Here is a 25,603-nt window from a genome sequence, read left to right as displayed (position 1 = left end):
CTTTAAGAAACTTACCTTTTGAATTGGGGGCTGGAAATCGCAGTATTGCACTGTCAAGAAACCCTAAGAAGGTTCCCAGGGTGATTTTAAATATGTATGGGGTTTATAATTGTAGTGGGCAATGATATAAGGTTATTTTTGGCCATTTTATATGAAAGTGTACTGTCTCTAAGAAATTTCACTTTTGAATTGTGGGCTGGAAATCGCAGTATTGCACTGTCAAGAAACCCTAAGCAGGTTCCCAGGGTGATTTTAAATATGTATGAGGTTTATAATTGTAGTGGGCAATGGTATAAGGTTATTCTTGGCCATTTTATATGAAAGTGTACTGTCTCTTTAAGAAACTTCACTTTTGAATTGGGGGTTGGAAATCGCAGTATAGCACTGTCAAGACACCCTAAGAAGGTTCCCAGGGTGATTTTAAATATGTATGGGGTTTATAATTGTAGTGGGCAATGGTATAAGGTTATTTTTGGCCATTTTATATGAAAGTGTACTGTCTCTTTAAGAAAATTCACTTTTGAATTGTGGGCTGGAAATCGCAGTATAGCATTTTCAGGACACCCTGGGAAAGTTCCCATGGTGATTTTAAATATGTATGGGGTTTATAATTGTAGTGGGCAATGGTATAAGTTTATTTTTGGCCATTTTATATGAAAGTGTACTGTCTCTTTAAGAAATTTCACTTTTGAATTGTGGGCTGGAAATCGCAGTATAGCACTGTCAAGACACCCTAAGAAGGTTCCCAGGGTGATTTTAAATATGTATGGGGTTTATAATTGTAGTGGGCAATGATATAAGGTTATTTTTGGCCATTTTAAATGAAAGTGTACTGTCTCTTTAAGAAATTTCACTTTTGAATTGTGGGCTGGAAATCGCAGTATAGCACTGTCAAGACACCCTAAGAAGGTTCCCAGGGTGATTTTAAATATGTATGGGGTTTATAATTTTAGTTGTCAATGGTATAAGGTTATTTTTGGCCATTTTATATGAAAGTGTACTGTCTCTTTAAGAAATTTCACTTTTGAATTGTGGGCTGGAAATCGCAGTATAGCACTGTCAAGACACCCTAAGAAGGTTCCCAGGGTGATTTTAAATATGTATGGGGTTTATAATTGTAGTTGTCAATGGTATAAGGTAATTTTTGGCCATTTTATATGAAAGTGTACTGTCTCTTTAAGAAACTTCACTATTGAATTGGGGGCTGGAAATCGCAGTATAGCATTTACAGGACACCCTGGGAAGGATCCCAGGGTGATTTTAAATATGTATGGGGTTTATAATTTTAGTGGGCAATGGTATAAGGTTATTTTTGGCCATTTTATATGAAACTGTACTGTCTCTTTAAGAAACTTACCTTTTGAATTGGGGCTGGAAATCGCAGTATTGCACTGTCAAGAAACCCTAAGAAGGTTCCCAGGGTGATTTTAAATATGTATGGGGTTTATAATTGTAGTGGGCAATGATATAAGGTTATTTTTGGCCATTTTATATGAAAGTGTACTGTCTCTTTAAGGAATTTCACTTATGAATTGTGGGCTGGAAATCGCAGTATAGCATTTTCAGGACACCCTGGGAAGGTTCCCATGGTGATTTTAAATATGTATGGGGTTTATAATTGTAGTTGTCCATGGTATAAGGTTATTTTTGGCCATTTTATATGAAAGTGTACTAACTCTTTAAGAAATTTCACTTTTGAATTGTGGGCTGGAAATCGCAGTATAGCACTGTCAAGACACCCTAAGAAGGTTCCCAGGGTGATTTTAAATATGTATGGGGTTTATAATTGTAGTGTGCAATGATATAAGGTTATTTTTGGCCATTTTATATGAAAGTGTACTGTCTCTTTAAGAAATTAAACTTTTGAATTGGGGTCTGGAAATCGCAGTATAGCACTGTCAAGAAACCCTAAGAAGGTTCCCAGGGTGATTTTAAATATGTATGGGGTTTATAATTGTAGTGGGCAATGGTATAAGGTTATTTTTGGCCATTTTATATGAAAGTGTACTGTCTCTTTAAGAAATTTCACTTTTGAATTGTGGGCTGGAAATCGCAGTATAGCACTGTCAAGACACCCTAAGAAGGTTCCCAGGGTGATTTTAAATATGTATGGGGTTTATAATTGTAGTTGTCAATGGTATAAGGTAATTTTTGGCCATTTTATATGAAAGTGTACTGTCTCTTTAAGAAACTTTAATTTTGAATTGGGGGCTGGAAATCGCAGTATAGCATTTACAGGACACCCTGGGAAGGATCCCAGGGTGATTTTAAATATGTATGGGGTTTATAATTTTAGTGGGCAATGGTATAAGGTTATTTTTGGCCATTTTATATGAAAGTGTACTGTCTCTTTAAGAAACTTCACTTTTGAATTGGGGGCTGGAAATCGCAGTATAGCACTGTCAAGACACCCTAAGAAGGTTCCCAGGGTGATTTTAAATATGTATGGGGTTTATAATTGTAGTGGGCAATGGTATAAGGTTATTTTTGGCCATTTTATATGAAAGTGTACTGTCTCTTTAAGAAATTTCACTTTTGAATTGTGGGCTGGAAATCGCAGTATAGCACTGTCAAGACATACTAAGAAGGTTCCCAGGGTGATTTTAAATATGTATGGGGTTTATAATTGTAGTGGGCAATGATATAAGGTTATTTTTGGCCATTTTATATGAAAGTGTACTGTCTCTTTAAGAAACTTCACTATTGAATTGGGGGCTGGAAATCGTAGTATAGCATTTACAGGACACCCTGGGAAGGATCCCAGGGTGATTTTAAATATGTATGGGGTTTATAATTTTAGTGGGCAATGGTATAAGGTTATTTTTGGCCATTTTATATGACAGTGTACTGTCTCTTTAAGAAACTTCACTTTTGAATTGGGGGCTGGAAATCGCAGTATATCACTGTCAAGACACCCTAAGAAGGTTCCCAGGGTGATTTTAAATATGTATGGGGTTTATAATTGTAGTGGGCAATAAGATAAGGTTATTTTTGGCCATTTTATATGAAAGTGTACTGTCTCTTTAAGAAATTAAACTTTTGAATTGGGGGCTGGAAATCGCAGTATAGCACTGTCAAGAAACCCTAAGAAGGTTCCCAGGGTGATTTTAAATATGTATGGGGTTTATAATTGTAGTGGGCAATGGTATAAGGTTATTTTTGGCCATTTTATATGAAAGTGTACTGTCTCTTTAAGAATCTTAACTTTTGAATTGGGGCTGGAAATCGCAGTATAGCATTTTCAGGACACGATGGGGAGGTTCCCAGGGTGATTTTAAATATGTATGGGGTTTATAATTTTAGTGGGCAATGGTATAAGGTTATTTTTGGCCATTTTATATGAAAGTGTACTGTCTCTTTAAGAAATTTCACTTTTGAATTGTGGGCTGGAAATCGCAGTATAGCACTGTCAAGACACCCTAAGAAGGTTCCCAGGGTGATTTTAAATATGTATGGCGTTTATAATTGTAGTGGGCAATGATATAAGGTTATTTTTGGCCATTTTAAATGAAAGTGTACTGTCTCTTTAAGAAATTTCACTTTTGAATTGTGGGCTGGAAATCGCAGTATAGCACTGTCAAGACACCCTAAGAAGGTTCCCAGGGTGATTTTAAATATGTATGGGGTTTATAATTGTAGTTGTCAATGGTATAAGGTTATTTTTGGCCATTTTATATGAAAGTGTACTGTCTCTTTAAGAAATTTCACTTTTGAATTGTGGGCTGGAAATCGCAGTATAGCACTGTCAAGACACCCTAAGAAGGTTCCCAGGGTGATTTTAAATATGTATGGGGTTTATAATTGTAGTTGTCAATGGTATAAGGTAATTTTTGGCCATTTTATATGAAAGTGTACTGTCTATTTAAGAAACTTCACTATTGAATTGGGGGCTGGAAATCGCAGTATAGCATTTACAGGACACCCTGGGAAGGATCCCAGGGTGATTTTAAATATGTATGGGGTTTATAATTTTAGTGGGCAATGGTATAAGGTTATTTTTGGCCATTTTATATGACAGTGTACTGCCTCTTTAAGAAACTTACCTTTTGAATTGGGGGCTGGAAATCGCAGTATTGCACTGTCAAGAAACCCTAAGAAGGTTCCCAGGGTGATTTTAAATATGTATGGGGTTTATAATTGTAGTGGGCAATGATATAAGGTTATTTTTGGCCATTTTATATGAAAGTGTACTGTCTCTTTAAGGAATTTCACTTTTGAATTGTGGGCTGGAAATCGCAGTATAGCATTTTCAGGACACCCTGGGAAGGTTCCCATGGTGATTTTAAATATGTATGGGGTTTATAATTGTAGTTGTCCATGGTATAAGGTTATTTTTGGCCATTTTATATGAAAGTGTACTGTCTCTTTAAGAAATTTCACTTTTGAATTGTGGGCTGGAAATCGCAGTATAGCACTGTCAAGACACCCTAAGAAGGTTCCCAGGGTGATTTTAAATATGTATGGGGTTTATAATTGTAGTGGGCAATAATATAAGGTTATTTTTGGCCATTTTATATGAAAGTGTACTGTCTCTTTAAGAAATTAAACTTTTGAATTGGGGGCTGGAAATCGCAGTATAGCACTGTCAAGACACCCTAAGAAGGTTCCCAGGGTGATTTTAAATATGTATGGGGTTTATAATTGTAGTGGGCAATGATATAAGGTTATTTTTGGCCATTTTATATGAAAGTGTACTGTCTCTTTAAGAAATTTCACTTTTGAATTGTGGGCTGGAAATCGCAGTATAGCACTGTCAAGACACCCTAAGAAGGTTCCCAGGGTGATTTTAAATATGTATGCGGTTTATAATTGTAGTGGGCAATGATATAAGGTTATTTTTGGCCATTTTATATGAAAGTGTACTGTCTCTTTAAGGAATTTCACTTTTGAATTGTGGGCTGGAAATCGCAGTATAGCATTTTCAGTACACCCTGGGAAAGTTCCCATGGTGATTTTAAATATGTATGGGGTTTATAATTGTAGTTGTCAATGGTATAAGGTAATTTTTGGCCATTTTATATGAAAGCGTACTGTCTCTTTAAGAAATTTCACTTTTGAATTGTGGGCTGGAAATCGCAGTATAGCACTGTCAAGACATCCTAAGAAGGTTCCCAGGGTGATTTTAAATATGTATGGGGTTTATAATTGTAGTTGTCAATGGTATAAGGTAATTTTTGGCCATTTTATATGAAACTGTACTGTCTCTTTAAGAAACTTACCTTTTGAATTGGGGGCTGGAAATCGCAGTATTGCACTGTCAAGAAACCCTAAGAAGGTTCCCAGGGTGATTTTAAATATGTATGGGGTTTATAATTGTAGTGGGCAATAATATAAGGTTATTTTTGGCCATTTTATATGAAAGTGTACTGTCTCTTTAAGAAATTTAACTTTTGAATTGGGGGCTGGAAATCGCAGTATAGCACTGTCAAGACACCCTAAGAAGGTTCCCAGGGTGATTTTAAATATGTATGGGGTTTATAATTGTAGTGGGCAATAATATAAGGTTATTTTTGGCCATTTTATATGAAAGTGTACTGTCTCTTAAAAAAATTAAACTTTTGAATTGGGGGCTGGAAATCGCAGCATAGCACTGTCAAGAAACCCTAAGAAGGTTCCCAGGGTGATTTTAAATATGTATGGGGTTTATAATTGTAGTGGGCAATGGTATAAGGTTATTTTTGGCCATTTTATATGAAAGTGTACTGTCTCTTTAAGAATCTTAACTTTTGAATTGGGGCTGGAAATCGCAGTATAGCATTTTCAGGACACCCTGGGGAGGTTCCCAGGGTGATTTTAAATATGTATGGGGTTTACAATTTTAGTGGGCAATGGTATAAGGTTATTTTTGGCCATTTTATATGAAAGTGTACTGTCTCTTTAAGAAATTTCACTTTTGAATTGTGGGCTGGAAATCGCAGTATAGCACTGTCAAGACACCCTAAGAAGGTTCCCAGGGTGATTTTAAATATGTATGGGGTTTATAATTGTAGTGGGCAATGATATAAGGTTATTTTTGGCCATTTTAAATGAAAGTGTACTGTCTCTTTAAGAAATTTCACTTTTGAATTGTGGGCTGGAAATCGCAGTATAGCACTGTCAAGACACCCTAAGAAGGTTCCCAGGGTGATTTTAAATATGTATGGGGTTTATAATTTTAGTTGTCAATGGTATAAGGTTATTTTTGGCCATTTTATATGAAAGTGTACTGTCTCTTTAAGAAATTTCACTTTTGAATTGTGGGCTGGAAATCGCAGTATAGCACTGTCAAGACACCCTAAGAAGGTTCCCAGGGTGATTTTAAATATGTATGGGGTTTATAATTGTAGTTGTCAATGGTATAAGGTAATTTTTGGCCATTTTATATGAAAGTGTACTGTCTCTTTAAGAAACTTCACTATTGAATTGGGGGCTGGAAATCGCAGTATAGCATTTACAGGACACCCTGGGAAGGATCCCAGGGTGATTTTAAATATGTATGGGGTTTATAATTTTAGTGGGCAATGGTATAAGGTTATTTTTGGCCATTTTATATGACAGTGTACTGTCTCTTTAAGAAACTTCACTTTTGAATTGTGGGCTGGAAATCGCAGTATAGCACTGTCAAGACACCCTAAGAAGGTTCCCAGGGTGATTTTAAATATGTATGGGGTTTATAATTGTAGTGGGCAATGATATAAGGTTATTTTTGGCCATTTTATATGAAACTGTACTGTCTCTTTAAGAAACTTACCTTTTGAATTGGGGGCTGGAAATCGCAGTATTGCACTGTCAAGAAACCCTAAGCAGGTTCCCAGGGTGATTTTAAATATGTATGAGGTTTATAATTGTAGTGGGCAATGGTATAAGGTTATTCTTGGCCATTTTATATGAAAGTGTACTGTCTCTTTAAGAAACTTCACTTTTGAATTGGGGGTTGGAAATCGCAGTATAGCACTGTCAAGACACCCTAAGAAGGTTCCCAGGGTGATTTTAAATATGTATGGGGTTTATAATTGTAGTGGGCAATGGTATAAGGTTATTTTTGGCCATTTTATATGAAAGTGTACTGTCTCTTTAAGAAAATTCACTTTTGAATTGTGGGCTGGAAATCGCAGTATAGCATTTTCAGGACACCCTGGGAAGGTTCCCATGGTGATTTTAAATATGTATGGGGTTTATAATTGTAGTGGGCAATGGTATAAGTTTATTTTTGGCCATTTTATATGAAAGTGTACTGTCTCTTTAAGAAATTTCACTTTTGAATTGTGGGCTGGAAATCGCAGTATAGCACTGTCAAGACACCCTAAGAAGGTTCCCAGGGTGATTTTAAATATGTATGGGGTTTATAATTGTAGTGGGCAATGATATAAGGTTATTTTTGGCCATTTTAAATGAAAGTGTACTGTCTCTTTAAGAAATTTCACTTTTGAATTGTGGGCTGGAAATCGCAGTATAGCACTGTCAAGACACCCTAAGAAGGTTCCCAGGGTGATTTTAAATATGTATGGGGTTTATAATTTTAGTTGTCAATGGTATAAGGTTATTTTTGGCCATTTTATATGAAAGTGTACTGTCTCTTTAAGAAATTTCACTTTTGAATTGTGGGCTGGAAATCGCAGTATAGCACTGTCAAGACACCCTAAGAAGGTTCCCAGGGTGATTTTAAATATGTATGGGGTTTATAATTGTAGTTGTCAATGGTATAAGGTAATTTTTGGCCATTTTATATGAAAGTGTACTGTCTCTTTAAGAAACTTCACTATTGAATTGGGGGCTGGAAATCGCAGTATAGCATTTACAGGACACCCTGGGAAGGATCCCAGGGTGATTTTAAATATGTATGGGGTTTATAATTTTAGTGGGCAATGGTATAAGGTTATTTTTGGCCATTTTATATGAAACTGTACTGTCTCTTTAAGAAACTTACCTTTTGAATTGGGGCTGGAAATCGCAGTATTGCACTGTCAAGAAACCCTAAGAAGGTTCCCAGGGTGATTTTAAATATGTATGGGGTTTATAATTGTAGTGGGCAATGATATAAGGTTATTTTTGGCCATTTTATATGAAAGTGTACTGTCTCTTTAAGGAATTTCACTTATGAATTGTGGGCTGGAAATCGCAGTATAGCATTTTCAGGACACCCTGGGAAGGTTCCCATGGTGATTTTAAATATGTATGGGGTTTATAATTGTAGTTGTCCATGGTATAAGGTTATTTTTGGCCATTTTATATGAAAGTGTACTAACTCTTTAAGAAATTTCACTTTTGAATTGTGGGCTGGAAATCGCAGTATAGCACTGTCAAGACACCCTAAGAAGGTTCCCAGGGTGATTTTAAATATGTATGGGGTTTATAATTGTAGTGGGCAATGATATAAGGTTATTTTTGGCCATTTTATATGAAAGTGTACTGTCTCTTTAAGAAATTAAACTTTTGAATTGGGGGCTGGAAATCGCAGTATAGCACTGTCAAGAAACCCTAAGAAGGTTCCCAGGGTGATTTTAAATATGTATGGGGTTTATAATTGTAGTGGGCAATGGTATAAGGTTATTTTTGGCCATTTTATATGAAAGTGTACTGTCTCTTTAAGAAATTTCACTTTTGAATTGTGGGCTGGAAATCGTAGTATAGCACTGTCAAGACACCCTAAGAAGGTTCCCAGGGTGATTTTAAATATGTATGGGGTTTATAATTGTAGTTGTCAATGGTATAAGGTAATTTTTGGCCATTTTATATGAAAGTGTACTGTCTCTTTAAGAAACTTCACTTTTGAATTGGGGGTTGGAAATCGCAGTATAGCACTGTCAAGACACCCTAAGAAGGTTCCCAGGGTGATTTTAAATATGTATGGGGTTTATAATTGTAGTGGGCAATGGTATAAGGTTATTTTTGGCCATTTTATATGAAAGTGTACTGTCTCTTTAAGAAACTTCACTATTGAATTGGGGGCTGGAACTCGCAGTATAGCATTTTCAGGACACCGTGGGAAGGTTCCCAGGGTGATTTTAAATATGTATGGGGTTTATAATTGTAGTGGGCAATGGTATAAGGTTATTTTTGGCCATTTTATATGAAAGTGTACTGTCTCTTTAAGAAACTTTAATTTTGAATTGGGGGCTGGAAATCGCAGTATAGCATTTACAGGACACCCTGGGAAGGATCCCAGGGTGATTTTAAATATGTATGGGGTTTATAATTTTAGTGGGCAATGGTATAAGGTTATTTTTGGCCATTTTATATGAAAGTGTACTGTCTCTTTAAGAAACTTCACTTTTGAATTGGGGGCTGGAAATCGCAGTATAGCACTGTCAAGACACCCTAAGAAGGTTCCCAGGGTGATTTTAAATATGTATGGGGTTTATAATTGTAGTGGGCAATGGTATAAGGTTATTTTTGGCCATTTTATATGAAAGTGTACTGTCTCTTTAAGAAATTTCACTTTTGAATTGTGGGCTGGAAATCGCAGTATAGCACTGTCAAGACATACTAAGAAGGTTCCCAGGGTGATTTTAAATATGTATGGGGTTTATAATTGTAGTGGGCAATGATATAAGGTTATTTTTGGCCATTTTATATGAAAGTGTACTGTCTCTTTAAGGAATTTCACTTTTGAATTGTGGGCTGGAAATCGCAGTATAGCATTTTCAGGACACCCTGGGAAGGTTCCCATGGTGATTTTAAATATGTATGGGGTTTATAATTGTAGTTGTCAATGGTATAAGGTTATTTTTGGCCATTTTATATGAAAGTGTACTGTCTCTTTAAGAAACTTCACTATTGAATTGGGGGCTGGAAATCGTAGTATAGCATTTACAGGACACCCTGGGAAGGATCCCAGGGTGATTTTAAATATGTATGGGGTTTATAATTTTAGTGGGCAATGGTATAAGGTTATTTTTGGCCATTTTATATGACAGTGTACTGTCTCTTTAAGAAACTTCACTTTTGAATTGGGGGCTGGAAATCGCAGTATATCACTGTCAAGACACCCTAAGAAGGTTCCCAGGGTGATTTTAAATATGTATGGGGTTTATAATTGTAGTGGGCAATAAGATAAGGTTATTTTTGGCCATTTTATATGAAAGTGTACTGTCTCTTTAAGAAATTAAACTTTTGAATTGGGGGCTGGAAATCGCAGTATAGCACTGTCAAGAAACCCTAAGAAGGTTCCCAGGGTGATTTTAAATATGTATGGGGTTTATAATTGTAGTGGGCAATGGTATAAGGTTATTTTTGGCCATTTTATATGAAAGTGTACTGTCTCTTTAAGAATCTTAACTTTTGAATTGGGGCTGGAAATCGCAGTATAGCATTTTCAGGACACCCTGGGGAGGTTCCCAGGGTGATTTTAAATATGTATGGGGTTTATAATTTTAGTGGGCAATGGTATAAGGTTATTTTTGGCCATTTTATATGAAAGTGTACTGTCTCTTTAAGAAATTTCACTTTTGAATTGTGGGCTGGAAATCGCAGTATAGCACTGTCAAGACACCCTAAGAAGGTTCCCAGGGTGATTTTAAATATGTATGGGGTTTATAATTGTAGTTGTCAATGGTATAAGGTTATTTTTGGCCATTTTATATGAAAGTGTACTGTCTCTTTAAGAAATTTCACTTTTGAATTGTGGGCTGGAAATCGCAGTATAGCACTGTCAAGACACCCTAAGAAGGTTCCCAGGGTGATTTTAAATATGTATGGGGTTTATAATTGTAGTTGTCAATGGTATAAGGTAATTTTTGGCCATTTTATATGAAAGTGTACTGTCTATTTAAGAAACTTCACTATTGAATTGGGGGCTGGAAATCGCAGTATAGCATTTACAGGACACCCTGGGAAGGATCCCAGGGTGATTTTAAATATGTATGGGGTTTATAATTTTAGTGGGCAATGGTATAAGGTTATTTTTGGCCATTTTATATGACAGTGTACTGCCTCTTTAAGAAACTTACCTTTTGAATTGGGGGCTGGAAATCGCAGTATTGCACTGTCAAGAAACCCTAAGAAGGTTCCCAGGGTGATTTTAAATATGTATGGGGTTTATAATTGTAGTGGGCAATGATATAAGGTTATTTTTGGCCATTTTATATGAAAGTGTACTGTCTCTTTAAGGAATTTCACTTTTGAATTGTGGGCTGGAAATCGCAGTATAGCACTGTCAAGACACCCTAAGAAGGTTCCCAGGGTGATTTTAAATATGTATGGGGTTTATAATTGTAGTGGGCAATGATATAAGGTTATTTTTGGCCATTTTATATGAAAGTGTACTGTCTCTTTAAGAAATTAAACTTTTGAATTGGGGGCTGGAAATCGCAGTATAGCACTGTCAAGAAACCCTAAGAAGGTTCCCAGGGTGATTTTAAATATGTATGGGGTTTATAATTGTAGTGGGCAATGGTATAAGTTTATTTTTGGACATTTTATATGAAAGTGTACTGTCTCTTTAAGAAATTTCACTTTTGAATTGTGGGCTGGAAATCGCAGTATAGCACTGTCAAGACACCCTAAGAAGGTTCCCAGGGTGATTTTAAATATGTATGGGGTTTATAATTGTAGTTGTCAATGGTATAAGGTAATTTTTGGCCATTTTATATGAAAGTGTACTGTCTCTTTAAGAAACTTACCTTTTGAATTGGGGGCTGGAAATCGCAGTATAGCACTGTCAAGACACCCTAAGAAGGTTCCCAGGGTGATTTTAAATATGTATGGGGTTTATAATTGTAGTGGGCAATGGTATAAGGTTATTTTTGGCCATTTTATATGAAAGTGTACTGTCTCTTTAAGAAACTTCACTTTTGAATTGGGGGTTGGAAATCGCAGTATAGCACTGTGAAGACACCCTAAGAAGGTTCCCAGGGTGATTTTAAATATGTATGGGGTTTATAATTGTAGTGGGCAATAATATAAGGTTATTTTTGGCCATTTTATATGAAAGTGTACTGTCTCTTTAAGGAATTTCACTTTTGAATTGTGGGCTGGAAATCGCAGTATAGCATTTTCAGGACACCCTGGGAAGGTTCCCATGGTGATTTTAAATATGTATGGGGTTTATAATTGTAGTGGGCAATGGTATAAGGTTATTTTTGGCCATTTTATATGAAAGTGTACTGTCTCTTTAAGAAATTTCACTTTTGAATTGTGGGCTGGAAATCGCAGTATAGCACTGTCAAGACACCCTAAGAAGGTTCCCAGGGTGATTTTAAATATGTATGGGGTTTATAATTTTAGTTGTCAATGGTATAAGGTTATTTTTGGCCATTTTATATGAAAGTGTACTGTCTCTTTAAGAAATTTCACTTTTGAATTGTGGGCTGGAAATCGCAGTATAGCACTGTCAAGACACCCTAAGAAGGTTCCCAGGTTGATTTTAAATATGTATGGGGTTTATAATTGTAGTTGTCAATGGTATAAGGTAATTTTTGGCCATTTTATATGAAAGTGTACTGTCTCTTTAAGAAACTTCACTATTGAATTGGGGGCTGGAAATCGCAGTATAGCATTTACAGGACACCCTGGGAAGGATCCCAGGGTGATTTTAAATATGTATGGGGTTTATAATTGTAGTGGGCAATGGTATAAGGTTATTTTTGGCCATTTTATATGAAAGTGTACTGTCTCTTTAAGAAACTTCACTTTTGAATTGGGGGTTGGAAATCGCAGTATAGCACTGTCAAGACACCCTAAGAAGGTTCCCAGGGTGATTTTAAATATGTATGGGGTTTATAATTGTAGTGGGCAATGGTATAAGGTTATTTTTGGCCATTTTATATGAAAGTGTACTGTCTCTTAAAGAAACTTAACTTTTAAATTGGGGGCTGGAAATCGCACTATAGCATTTTCAGGACACCCTGGGAAGGTTCCCAGGGTGATTTTAAATATGTATGGGGTTTATAATTATAGTGGGCAATGGTATAAGGTTATTTTTGGCCATTTTATATGAAAGTGTACTGTCTCATTAAGAAACTTCACTTTTGAATTGGGGGCTGGAAATCGCACTATAGCATTTTCAGGACACCCTGGGAAGGTTCCCAGGGTGATTTTAAATATGTATGGGGTTTATAATTGTAGTGGGCAATGGTATAAGGTTATTTTTGGCCATTTTATATGAAAGTGTACTGTCTCTTTAAGAAACTTCACTTTTGAATTGGGGGCTGGAAATCGCAGTATAGCACTGTCAAGACACCCTAAGAAGGTTCCCAGGGTGATTTTAAATATGTATGGGGTTTATAATTGTAGTGGGTAATGGTATAAGGTTATTTTTGGCCATTTTATATGAAAGTGTACTGTCTCTTTAAGAAACTTCACTTTTGAATTGGGGGCTGGAAATCGCACTATAGCATTTTCAGGTCACCCTAAGAAGGTTCCCAGGGTGATTTTAAATATATATGGGGTTTATAATTGTAGTGGGCAATGGTATAAGGTTATTTTTGGCCAATTTCTATGAAAGTGTACTGTCTCTTTAAGAAACTTCACTTTTGAATTGGGGGTTGGAAATCGCAGTATAGCACTGTCAAGACACCCTAAGAAGGATCCCAGGGTGATTTTAAATATGTATGGGGTTTATAATTGTAGTGGGCAATAGTATAAGGTTATTTTTGGCCATTTTATATGAAAGTGTACTGTCTCTTTAAGAAACTTCACTTTTGAATTGGGGGCTGGAAATCACAGGATAGCACTGTCAAGACACCCTAAGAAGGTTCCCAGGGTGATTTTAAATATGTATGGGGTTTATAATTGTAGTGGGCAATGGTATAAGGTTATTTTTGGCCATTTTATATGAAAGTGTACTGTCTCTTTAAGAAACTTCACTTTTGAATTGGGGGTTGGAAATCGCAGTATAGCACTGTCAAGACACCCTAAGAAGGTTCCCAGGGTGATTTTAAATATGTATGGGGTTTATAATTGTAGTGGGCAATGGTATAAGGTTATTTTTGGCCATTTTATATGAAAGTGTACTGTCTCTTTAAGAAACTTCACTTTTGATTTGGGGGCTGGAAATCGCACTATAGCATTTTCAGGACACCCTGGGAAGGTTCCCAGGGTGATTTTAAATATGTATGGGGTTTATAATTGTAGTGGGCAATGGTATAAGGTTTATTTTTGGCCATTTTATATGAAAGTGTACTGTCTCTTTAAGAAACTTCACTTTTGAATTGGGGGCTGGAAATCGCAGTATAGCACTGTCAAGACACCCTAAGAAGGTTCCCAGGGTGATTTTAAATATGTATGGGGTTTATAATTGTAGTGGGCAATGGTATAAGGTTATTTTTGGCTATTTTATATGAAAGTGTACTGTCTCTTTAAGAAACTTAACTTTTGAATTGGGGGCTGGAAATCGCACTATAAAATCACCCTGGGAACCTTCCCAGGGTGACCTGAAAATGCTAAATATCTATGGGGTTTATAATTGTAGTGGGCAATGGTATAAGGTTATTTTTGGCCATTTTATATGAAAGTGTACTGTCTCTTTAAGAAACTTCACTTTGAATTGGGGGCTGGAAATCGCAGTATAGCACTGTCAAGACACCCTAAGAAGGTTCCCAGGGTGATTTTAAATATGTATGGGGTTTATAATTGTAGTGGGCAATGGTATAAGGTTATTTTTGGCCATTTTATATGAAAGTGTACTGTCTCTTTAAGAAACTTCATTTCTGAATTGGGGGCTGGAAATCGCACTATAGCATTTTCAGGACACCCTGGGAAGGTTCCCAGGGTGATTTTAAATATGTATGGGGTTTATAATTGTAGTGGGCAATGGTATAAGGTTATTTTTGGCCATTTTATATGAAAGTGTACTGTCTCTTTAAGAAACTTCACTTTTGAATTGGGGGCTGGAAATCGCAGTATAGCACTGTCAAGAAACCCTAAGAAGGTTCCCAGGGTGATTTTAAATATGTATGGGGTTTATAATTGTAGTGGGCAATGGTATAAGGTTATTTTTGGCCATTTTATATGAAAGTGTACTGTCTCTTTAAGAAACTTCACTTTTGAATTGGGGGCTGGAAATCGCACTATAGCATTTTCAGGTCACCCTGGGAAGGTTCCCAGGGTGATTTTAAATATGTATGGGGTTTATAATTGTAGTGGGCAATGGTCTAAGGTTATTTTTGGCCATTTTATATGAAAGTGTACTGTCTCTTTAAGAAACGTAACTTTTGAATTGGGGGCTGGAAATCGCACTATAGCATTTTCAGGTCACACTGGGAAGGTTCCCAGGGTGATTTTAAATATGTATGGGGGTTATAATTGTAGTGGGCAATGGTATAAGGTAATTTTTGGCCATTTTATATGAAAGTGTACTGTCTCTTTAAGAAACTTCATTTCTGAATTGGGGGCTGGAAATCGCACTATAGCATTTTCAGGACACCCTGGGAAGGTTCCCAGGGTGATTTTAAATATGTATGGGGTTTATAATTGTAGTGGGCAATGGTATAAGGTTATTTTTGGCCATTTTATATGAAAGTGTACTGTCTCTTTAAGAAACTTCACTTTTGAATTGGGGGCTGGAAATCGCAGTATAGCACTGTCAAGAAACCCTAAGAAGGTTCCCAGGGTGATTTTAAATATGTGTGGGGTTTATAATTGTAGTGGGCAATGGTATAAGGTTATTTTTGGCCATTTTATATGAAAGTGTACTGTCTCTTTAAGAAACTTCACTTTTGAATTGGGGGCTGGAAATCGCACTATAGCATTTTCAGGACACCCTGGGAAGGTTCCCAGGGTGATTTTAAATATGTATGGGGTTTATAATTGTAGTGGGCAATGGTATAAGGTTATTTTTGGCTATTTTATATGAAAGTGTACTGTCTCTTTAAGAAACTTAACTTTTGAATTGGGGGCTGGAAATCGCACTATAGCATTTTCAGGTCACCCTGGGAAGGTTCCCAGGGTGATTTTAAATATGTATGGGGTTTATAATTGTAGTGGGCAATGGTATAAGGTTATTTTTGGCCATTTTATATGAAAGTGTACTGTCTCTTTAAGAAACTTCACTTTTGAATTGGGGGCTGGAAATCGCAGTATAGCACTGTCAAGACACCCTAAGAAGGTTCCCAGGGTGATTTTAAATATGTATGGGGTTTATAATTGTAGTGGGTAATGGTATAAGGTTATTTTTGGCCATTTTATATGAAAGTGTACTGTCTCTTTAAGAAACTTCACTTTTGAATTGGGGGCTGGAAATCGCAGTATAGCACTGTCAAGACACCCTAAGAAGGTTCCCAGGGTGATTTTAAATATGTATGGGGTTTATAATTGTAGTGGGCAATGGTATAATGTTATTTTTGGCTATTTTATATGAAAGTGTACTGTCTCTTTAAGAAACTTCACTTTTGAATTGGGGGCTGGAAATCGCAGTATAGCACTGTCAAGACACCCTAAGAAGGTTCCCAGGGTGATTTTGAATATGTATGGGGTTTATATTTGTAGTGGACAATGGTATAAGGTTAATTTTGGCCATTTTATATGAAAGTGTACTGTCTCTTTAAGAAACTTCAATTTTGAATTGGGGGCTGGAAATCGCACTATAGCATTTTCAGGACACCCTGGGAAGGTTCCCAGGGTGATTTTAAGTATGTATGGGGTTTATAATTGTAGTGGGCAATGGTATAAGGTTATTTTTGGCCATTTTATATGAAAGTGTACTGTCTCTTTAAGAAACTTCACTTTTGAATTGGGGGCTGGAAATCTCAGTATAGCACTGTCAAGACACCCTAAGAAGGTTCCCAGGGTGATTTTAAATATGTATGGTGTTTATAATTGTAGTGGGCAATGGTATAAGGTTATTTTTGGCTATTTTATATGAAAGTGTACTGTCTCTTTAAGAAACTTCACTTTTGAATTGGGGGCTGGAAATCGCAGTATAGCACTGTCAAGACACCCTAAGAAGGTTCCCAGGGTGATTTTAAATATGTATGGGGTTTATAATTGTAGTGGGCAATGGTATATTGTTATTTTTGGCCATTTTATAAGAAAGTGTACTGTCTCTTTAAGAAACTTACCTTTTGAATTGGGGGCTGGAAATCGCAGTATTGCACTGTCAAGAAACCCTAAGAAGGTTCCCAGGGTGATTTTAAATATGTATGGGGTTTATAATTGTAGTGGGCAATGATATAAGGTTATTTTTGGCCATTTTATATGAAAGTGTACTGTCTCTAAGAAATTTCACTTTTGAATTGTGGGCTGGAAATCGCAGTATTGCACTGTCAAGAAACCCTAAGCAGGTTCCCAGGGTGATTTTAAATATGTATGAGGTTTATAATTGTAGTGGGCAATGGTATAAGGTTATTCTTGGCCATTTTATATGAAAGTGTACTGTCTCTTTAAGAAACTTCACTTTTGAATTGGGGGTTGGTAATCGCAGTATAGCACTGTCAAGACACCCTAAGAAGGTTCCCAGGGTGATTTTAAATATGTATGGGGTTTATAATTGTAGTGGGCAATGGTATAAGGTTATTTTTGGCCATTTTATATGAAAGTGTACTGTCTCTTTAAGAAAATTCACTTTTGAATTGTGGGCTGGAAATCGCAGTATAGCATTTTCAGGACACCCTGGGAAGGTTCCCATGGTGATTTTAAATATGTATGGGGTTTATAATTGTAGTGGGCAATGGTATAAGTTTATTTTTGGCCATTTTATATGAAAGTGTACTGTCTCTTTAAGAAATTTCACTTTTGAATTGTGGGCTGGAAATCGCAGTATAGCACTGTCAAGACACCCTAAGAAGGTTCCCAGGGTGATTTTAAATATGTATGGGGTTTATAATTGTAGTGGGCAATGATATGTTATTTTTGGCCATTTTAAATGAAAGTGTACTGTCTCTTTAAGAAATTTCACTTTTGAATTGTGGGCTGGAAATCGCAGTATAGCACTGTCAAGACACCCTAAGAAGGTTCCCAGGGTGATTTTAAATATGTATGGGGTTTATAATTTTAGTTGTCAATGGTATAAGGTTATTTTTGGCCATTTTATATGAAAGTGTACTGTCTCTTTAAGAAATTTCACTTTTGAATTGTGGGCTGGAAATCGCAGTATAGCACTGTCAAGACACCCTAAGAAGGTTCCCAGGGTGATTTTAAATATGTATGGGGTTTATAATTGTAGTTGTCAATGGTATAAGGTAATTTTTGGCCATTTTATATGAAAGTGTACTGTCTCTTTAAGAAACTTCACTATTGAATTGGGGGCTGGAAATCGCAGTATAGCATTTACAGGACACCCTGGGAAGGATCCCAGGGTGATTTTAAATATGTATGGGGTTTATAATTTTAGTGGGCAATGGTATAAGGTTATTTTTGGCCATTTTATATGAAACTGTACTGTCTCTTTAAGAAACTTACCTTTTGAATTGGGGCTGGAAATCGCAGTATTGCACTGTCAAGAAACCCTAAGAAGGTTCCCAGGGTGATTTTAAATATGTATGGGGTTTATAATTGTAGTGGGCAATGATATAAGGTTATTTTTGGCCATTTTATATGAAAGTGTACTGTCTCTTTAAGGAATTTCACTTATGAATTGTGGGCTGGAAATCGCAGTATAGCATTTTCAGGACACCCTGGGAAGGTTCCCAGGGTGATTTTAAATATGTATGGGGTTTATAATTGTAGTGGGCAATGGTATATTGTTATTTTTGGCCATTTTATAAGAAAGTGTACTGTCTCTTTAAGAAACTTACCTTTTGAATTGGGGGCTGGAAATCGCAGTATTGCACTGTCAAGAAACCCTAAGAAGGTTCCCAGGGTGATTTTAAATATGTATGGGGTTTATAATTGTAGTGGGCAATGATATAAGGTTATTTTTGGCCATTTTATATGAAAGTGTACTGTCTCTAAGAAATTTCACTTTTGAATTGTGGGCTGGAAATCGCAGTATTGCACTGTCAAGAAACCCTAAGCAGGTTCCCAGGGTGATTTTAAATATGTATGAGATTTATAATTGTAGTGGGCAATGGTATAAGGTTATTCTTGGCCATTTTATATGAAAGTGTACTGTCTCTTTAAGAAACTTCACTTTTGAATTGGGGGTTGGAAATCGCAGTATAGCACTGTCAAGACACCCTAAGAAGGTTCCCAGGGTGATTTTAAATATGTATGGGGTTTATAATTGTAGTGGGCAATGGTATAAGGTTATTTTTGGCCATTTTATGTGAAAGTGTACTGTCTCTTTAAGAAAATTCACTTTTGAATTGTGGGCTGGAAATCGCAGTATAGCATTTTCAGGACACCCTGGGAAGGTTCCCATGGTGATTTTAAATATGTATGGGGTTTATAATTGTAGTTGTCCATGGTATAAGGTTATTTTTGGCCATTTTATATGAAAGTGTACTGTCTCTTTAAGAAATTTCACTTTTGAATTGTGGGCTGGAAATCGCAGTATAGCACTGTCAAGACACCCTAAGAAGGTTCCCAGGGTGATTTTAAATATGTATGGGGTTTATAATTGTAGTGGGCAATGATATAAGGTTATTTTTGGCCATTTTATATGAAAGTGTACTGTCTCTTTAAGAAATTAAACTTTTGAATTGGGGGCTGGAAATCGCAGTATAGCACTGTCAAGAAACCCTAAGAAGGTTCCCAGGGTGATTTTAAATATGTATGGGGTTTATAATTGTAGTGGGCAATGGTATAAGTTTATTTTTGGACATTTTATATGAAAGTGTACTGTCTCTTTAAGAAATTTCACTTTTGAATTGTGGGCTGGAAATCGCAGTATAGCACTGTCAAGACACCCTAAGAAGGTTCCCAGGGTGATTTTAAATATGTATGGGGTTTATAATTGTAGTTGTCAATGGTATAAGGTAATTTTTGGCCATTTTATATGAAAGTGTACTGTCTCTTTAAGAAACTTACCTTTTGAATTGGGGGCTGGAAATCGCAGTATAGCACTGTCAAGACACCCTAAGAAGGTTCCCAGGGTGATTTTAAATATGTATGGGGTTTATAATTGTAGTGGGCAATGGTATAAGGTTATTTTTGGCCATTTTATATGAAAGTGTACTGTCTCTTTAAGAAACTTCACTTTTGAATTGGGGGTTGGAAATCGCAGTATAGCACTGTGAAGACACCCTAAGAAGGTTCCCAGGGTGATTTTAAATATGTATGGGGTTTATAATTGTAGTGGGCAATAATATAAGGTTATTTTTGGCCATTTTATATGAAAGTGTACTGTCTCTTTAAGGAATTTCACTTTTGAATTGTGGGCTGGAAATCGCAGTATAGCATTTTCAGGACACCCTGGGAAGGTTCCCATGGTGATTTTAAATATGTATGGGGTTTATAATTGTAGTGGGCAATGGTATAAGGTTATTTTTGGCCATTTTATATGAAAGTGTACTGTCTCTTTAAGAAATTTCACTTTTGAATTGTGGGCTGGAAATCGCAGTATAGCACTGTCAAGACACCCTAAGAAGGTTCCCAGGGTGATTTTAAATATGTATGGGGTTTATAATTTTAGTTGTCAATGGTATAAGGTTATTTTTGGCCATTTTATATGAAAGTGTACTGTCTCTTTAAGAAATTTCACTTTTGAATTGTGGGCTGGAAATCGCAGTATAGCACTGTCAAGACACCCTAAGAAGGTTCCCAGGGTGATTTTAAATATGTATGGGGTTTATAATTGTAGTTGTCAATGGTATAAGGTAATTTTTGGCCATTTTATATGAAAGTGTACTGTCTCTTTAAGAAACTTCACTATTGAATTGGGGGCTGGAAATCGCAGTATAGCATTTACAGGACACCCTGGGAAGGATCCCAGGGTGATTTTAAATATGTATGGGGTTTATAATTTTAGTGGGCAATGGTATAAGGTTATTTTTGGCCATTTTATATGACAGTGTACTGTCTCTTTAAGAAACTTCACTTTTGAATTGGGGGCTGGAAATCGCAGTATATCACTGTCAAGACACCCTAAGAAGGTTCCCAGGGTGATTTTAAATATGTATGGGGTTTATAATTGTAGTGGGTAATGATATAAGGTTATTTTTGGCCATTTTATATGAAAGTGTACTGTCTCTTTAAGGAATTTCACTTTTGAATTGTGGGATGGAAATCGCAGTATAGCATTTTCAGGACACCCTGGGAAGGTTCCCATGGTGATTTTAAATATGTATGGGGTTTATAATTGTAGTTGTCCATGGTATAAGGTTATTTTTGGCCATTTTATATGAAAGTGTACTGTCTCTTTAAGAAATTTCACTTTTGAATTGGGGGCTGGAAATCGCAGTATAGCACTGTCAAGACACCCTAAGAAGGTTCCCAGGGTGATTTTAAATATGTATGGGGTTTATAATTGTAGTGGGCAATGGTATAAGGTTATTTTTGGCCATTTTATATGAAAGTGTACTGTCTCTTTAAGAAACTTCACTTTTGAATTGGGGGTTGGAAATCGCAGTATAGCACTGTCAAGACACCCTAAGAAGGTTCCCAGGGTGATTTTAAATATGTATGGGGTTTATAATTGTAGTGGGCAATGGTATAAGGTTATTTTTGGCCATTTTATATGAAAGTGTACTGTCTCTTAAAGAAACTTAACTTTTAAATTGGGGGCTGGAAATCGCACTATAGCATTTTCAGGACACCCTGGGAAGGTTCCCAGGGTGATTTTAAATATGTATGGGGTTTATAATTATAGTGGGCAATGGTATAAGGTTATTTTTGGCCATTTTATATGAAAGTGTACTGTCTCATTAAGAAACTTCACTTTTGAATTGGGGGCTGGAAATCGCACTATAGCATTTTCAGGACACCCTGGGAAGGTTCCCAGGGTGATTTTAAATATGTATGGGGTTTATAATTGTAGTGGGCAATGGTATAAGGTTATTTTTGGCCATTTTATATGAAAGTGTACTGTCTCTTTAAGAAACTTCACTTTTGAATTGGGGGCTGGAAATCGCAGTATAGCACTGTCAAGACACCCTAAGAAGGTTCCCAGGGTGATTTTAAATATGTATGGGGTTTATAATTGTAGTGGGTAATGGTATAAGGTTATTTTTGGCCATTTTATATGAAAGTGTACTGTCTCTTTAAGAAACTTCACTTTTGAATTGGGGGCTGGAAATCGCACTATAGCATTTTCAGGTCACCCTAAGAAGGTTCCCAGGGTGATTTTAAATATGTATGGGGTTTATAATTGTAGTGGGCAATGGTATAAGGTTATTTTTGGCCAATTTCTATGAAAGTGTACTGTCTCTTTAAGAAACTTCACTTTTGAATTGGGGGTTGGAAATCGCAGTATAGCACTGTCAAGACACCCTAAGAAGGATCCCAGGGTGATTTTAAATATGTATGGGGTTTATAATTGTAGTGGGCAATAGTATAAGGTTATTTTTGGCCATTTTATATGAAAGTGTACTGTCTCTTTAAGAAACTTCACTTTTGAATTGGGGGCTGGAAATCACAGGATAGCACTGTCAAGACACCCTAAGAAGGTTCCCAGGGTGATTTTAAATATGTATGGGGTTTATAATTGTAGTGGGCAATGGTATAAGGTTATTTTTGGCCATTTTATATGAAAGTGTACTGTCTCTTTAAGAAACTTCACTTTTGAATTGGGGGTTGGAAATCGCAGTATAGCACTGTCAAGACACCCTAAGAAGGTTCCCAGGGTGATTTTAAATATGTATGGGGTTTATAATTGTAGTGGGCAATGGTATAAGGTTATTTTTGGCCATTTTATATGAAAGTGTACTGTCTCTTTAAGAAACTTCACTTTTGATTTGGGGGCTGGAAATCGCACTATAGCATTTTCAGGACACCCTGGGAAGGTTCCCAGGGTGATTTTAAATATGTATGGGGTTTATAATTGTAGTGGGCAATGGTATAAGGTTTATTTTTGGCCATTTTATATGAAAGTGTACTGTCTCTTTAAGAAACTTCACTTTTGAATTGGGGGCTGGAAATCGCAGTATAGCACTGTCAAGACACCCTAAGAAGGTTCCCAGGGTGATTTTAAATATGTATGGGGTTTATAATTGTAGTGGGCAATGGTATAAGGTTATTTTTGGCTATTTTATATGAAAGTGTACTGTCTCTTTAAGAAACTTAACTTTTGAATTGGGGGCTGGAAATCGCACTATAAAATCACCCTGGGAACCTTCCCAGGGTGACCTGAAAATGCTAAATATCTATGGGGTTTATAATTGTAGTGGGCAATGGTATAAGGTTATTTTTGGCCATTTTATATGAAAGTGTACTGTCTCTTTAAGAAACTTCACTTTGAATTGGGGGCTGGAAATCGCAGTATAGCACTGTCAAGACACCCTAAGAAGGTTCCCAGGGTGATTTTAAATATGTATGGGGTTTATAATTGTAGTGGGCAATGGTATAAGGTTATTTTTGGCCATTTTATATGAAAGTGTACTGTCTCTTTAAGAAACTTCATTTCTGAATTGGGGGCTGGAAATCGCACTATAGCATTTTCAGGACACCCTGGGAAGGTTCCCAGGGTGATTTTAAATATGTATGGGGTTTATAATTGTAGTGGGCAATGGTATAAGGTTATTTTTGGCCATTTTATATGAAAGTGTACTGTCTCTTTAAGAAACTTCACTTTTGAATTGGGGGCTGGAAATCGCAGTATAGCACTGTCAAGAAACCCTAAGAAGGTTCCCAGGGTGATTTTAAATATGTATGGGGTTTATAATTGTAGTGGGCAATGGTATAAGGTTATTTTTGGCCATTTTATATGAAAGTGTACTGTCTCTTTAAGAAACTTCACTTTTGAATTGGGGGCTGGAAATCGCACTATAGCATTTTCAGGTCACCCTGGGAAGGTTCCCAGGGTGATTTTAAATATGTATGGGGTTTATAATTGTAGTGGGCAATGGTATAAGGTTATTTTTGGCCATTTTACATGAAAGTGTACTGTCTCTTTAAGAAACGTAACTTTTGAATTGGGGGCTGGAAATCGCACTATAGCATTTTCAGGTCACACTGGGAAGGTTCCCAGGGTGATTTTAAATATGTATGGGGGTTATAATTGTAGTGGGCAATGGTATAAGGTAATTTTTGGCCATTTTATATGAAAGTGTACTGTCTCTTTAAGAAACTTCATTTCTGAATTGGGGGCTGGAAATCGCACTATAGCATTTTCAGGACACCCTGGGAAGGTTCCCAGGGTGATTTTAAATATGTATGGGGTTTATAATTGTAGTGGGCAATGGTATAAGGTTATTTTTGGCCATTTTATATGAAAGTGTACTGTCTCTTTAAGAAACTTCACTTTTGAATTGGGGGCTGGAAATCGCAGTATAGCACTGTCAAGAAACCCTAAGAAGGTTCCCAGGGTGATTTTAAATATGTATGGGGTTTATAATTGTAGTGGGCAATGGTATAAGGTTATTTTTGGCCATTTTATATGAAAGTGTACTGTCTCTTTAAGAAACTTCACTTTTGAATTGGGGGCTGGAAATCGCAGTATAGCACTGTCAAGAAACCCTAAGAAGGTTCCCAGGGTGATTTTAAATATGTATGGGGTTTATAATTGTAGTGGGCAATGATATAAGGTTATTTTTGGCCATTTTATATGAAAGTGTACTGTCTCTTTAAGGAATTTCACTTATGAATTGTGGGCTGGAAATCGCAGTATAGCATTTTCAGGACACCCTGGGAAGGTTCCCATGGTGATTTTAAATATGTATGGGGTTTATAATTGTAGTTGTCCATGGTATAAGGTTATTTTTGGCCATTTTATATGAAAGTGTACTAACTCTTTAAGAAATTTCACTTTTGAATTGTGGGCTGGAAATCGCAGTATAGCACTGTCAAGACACCCTAAGAAGGTTCCCAGGGTGATTTTAAATATGTATGGGGTTTATAATTGTAGTGGGCAATGATATAAGGTTATTTTTGGCCATTTTATATGAAAGTGTACTGTCTCTTTAAGAAATTAAACTTTTGAATTGGGGGCTGGAAATCGCAGTATAGCACTGTCAAGAAACCCTAAGAAGGTTCCCAGGGTGATTTTAAATATGTATGGGGTTTATAATTGTAGTGGGCAATGGTATAAGGTTATTTTTGGCCATTTTATATGAAAGTGTACTGTCTCTTTAAGAAATTTCACTTTTGAATTGTGGGCTGGAAATCGTAGTATAGCACTGTCAAGACACCCTAAGAAGGTTCCCAGGGTGATTTTAAATATGTATGGGGTTTATAATTGTAGTTGTCAATGGTATAAGGTAATTTTTGGCCATTTTATATGAAAGTGTACTGTCTCTTTAAGAAACTTCACTTTTGAATTGGGGGTTGGAAATCGCAGTATAGCACTGTCAAGACACCCTAAGAAGGTTCCCAGGGTGATTTTAAATATGTATGGGGTTTATAATTGTAGTGGGCAATGGTATAAGGTTATTTTTGGCCATTTTATATGAAAGTGTACTGTCTCTTTAAGAAACTTCACTATTGAATTGGGGGCTGGAACTCGCAGTATAGCATTTTCAGGACACCGTGGGAAGGTTCCCAGGGTGATTTTAAATATGTATGGGGTTTATAATTGTAGTGGGCAATGGTATAAGGTTATTTTTGGCCATTTTATATGAAAGTGTACTGTCTCTTTAAGAAACTTTAATTTTGAATTGGGGGCTGGAAATCGCAGTATAGCATTTACAGGACACCCTGGGAAGGATCCCAGGGT

The sequence above is a fragment of the Phyllobates terribilis genome, unplaced genomic scaffold (assembly GCF_046119375.1).
Source record: "Phyllobates terribilis strain yellow unplaced genomic scaffold, ASM4611937v1 Scaffold_119__1_contigs__length_5224398, whole genome shotgun sequence".
Lineage (NCBI taxonomy): Eukaryota > Metazoa > Chordata > Amphibia > Anura > Dendrobatidae > Phyllobates > Phyllobates terribilis.
This window is presented reverse-complemented; position numbering follows the sequence as displayed.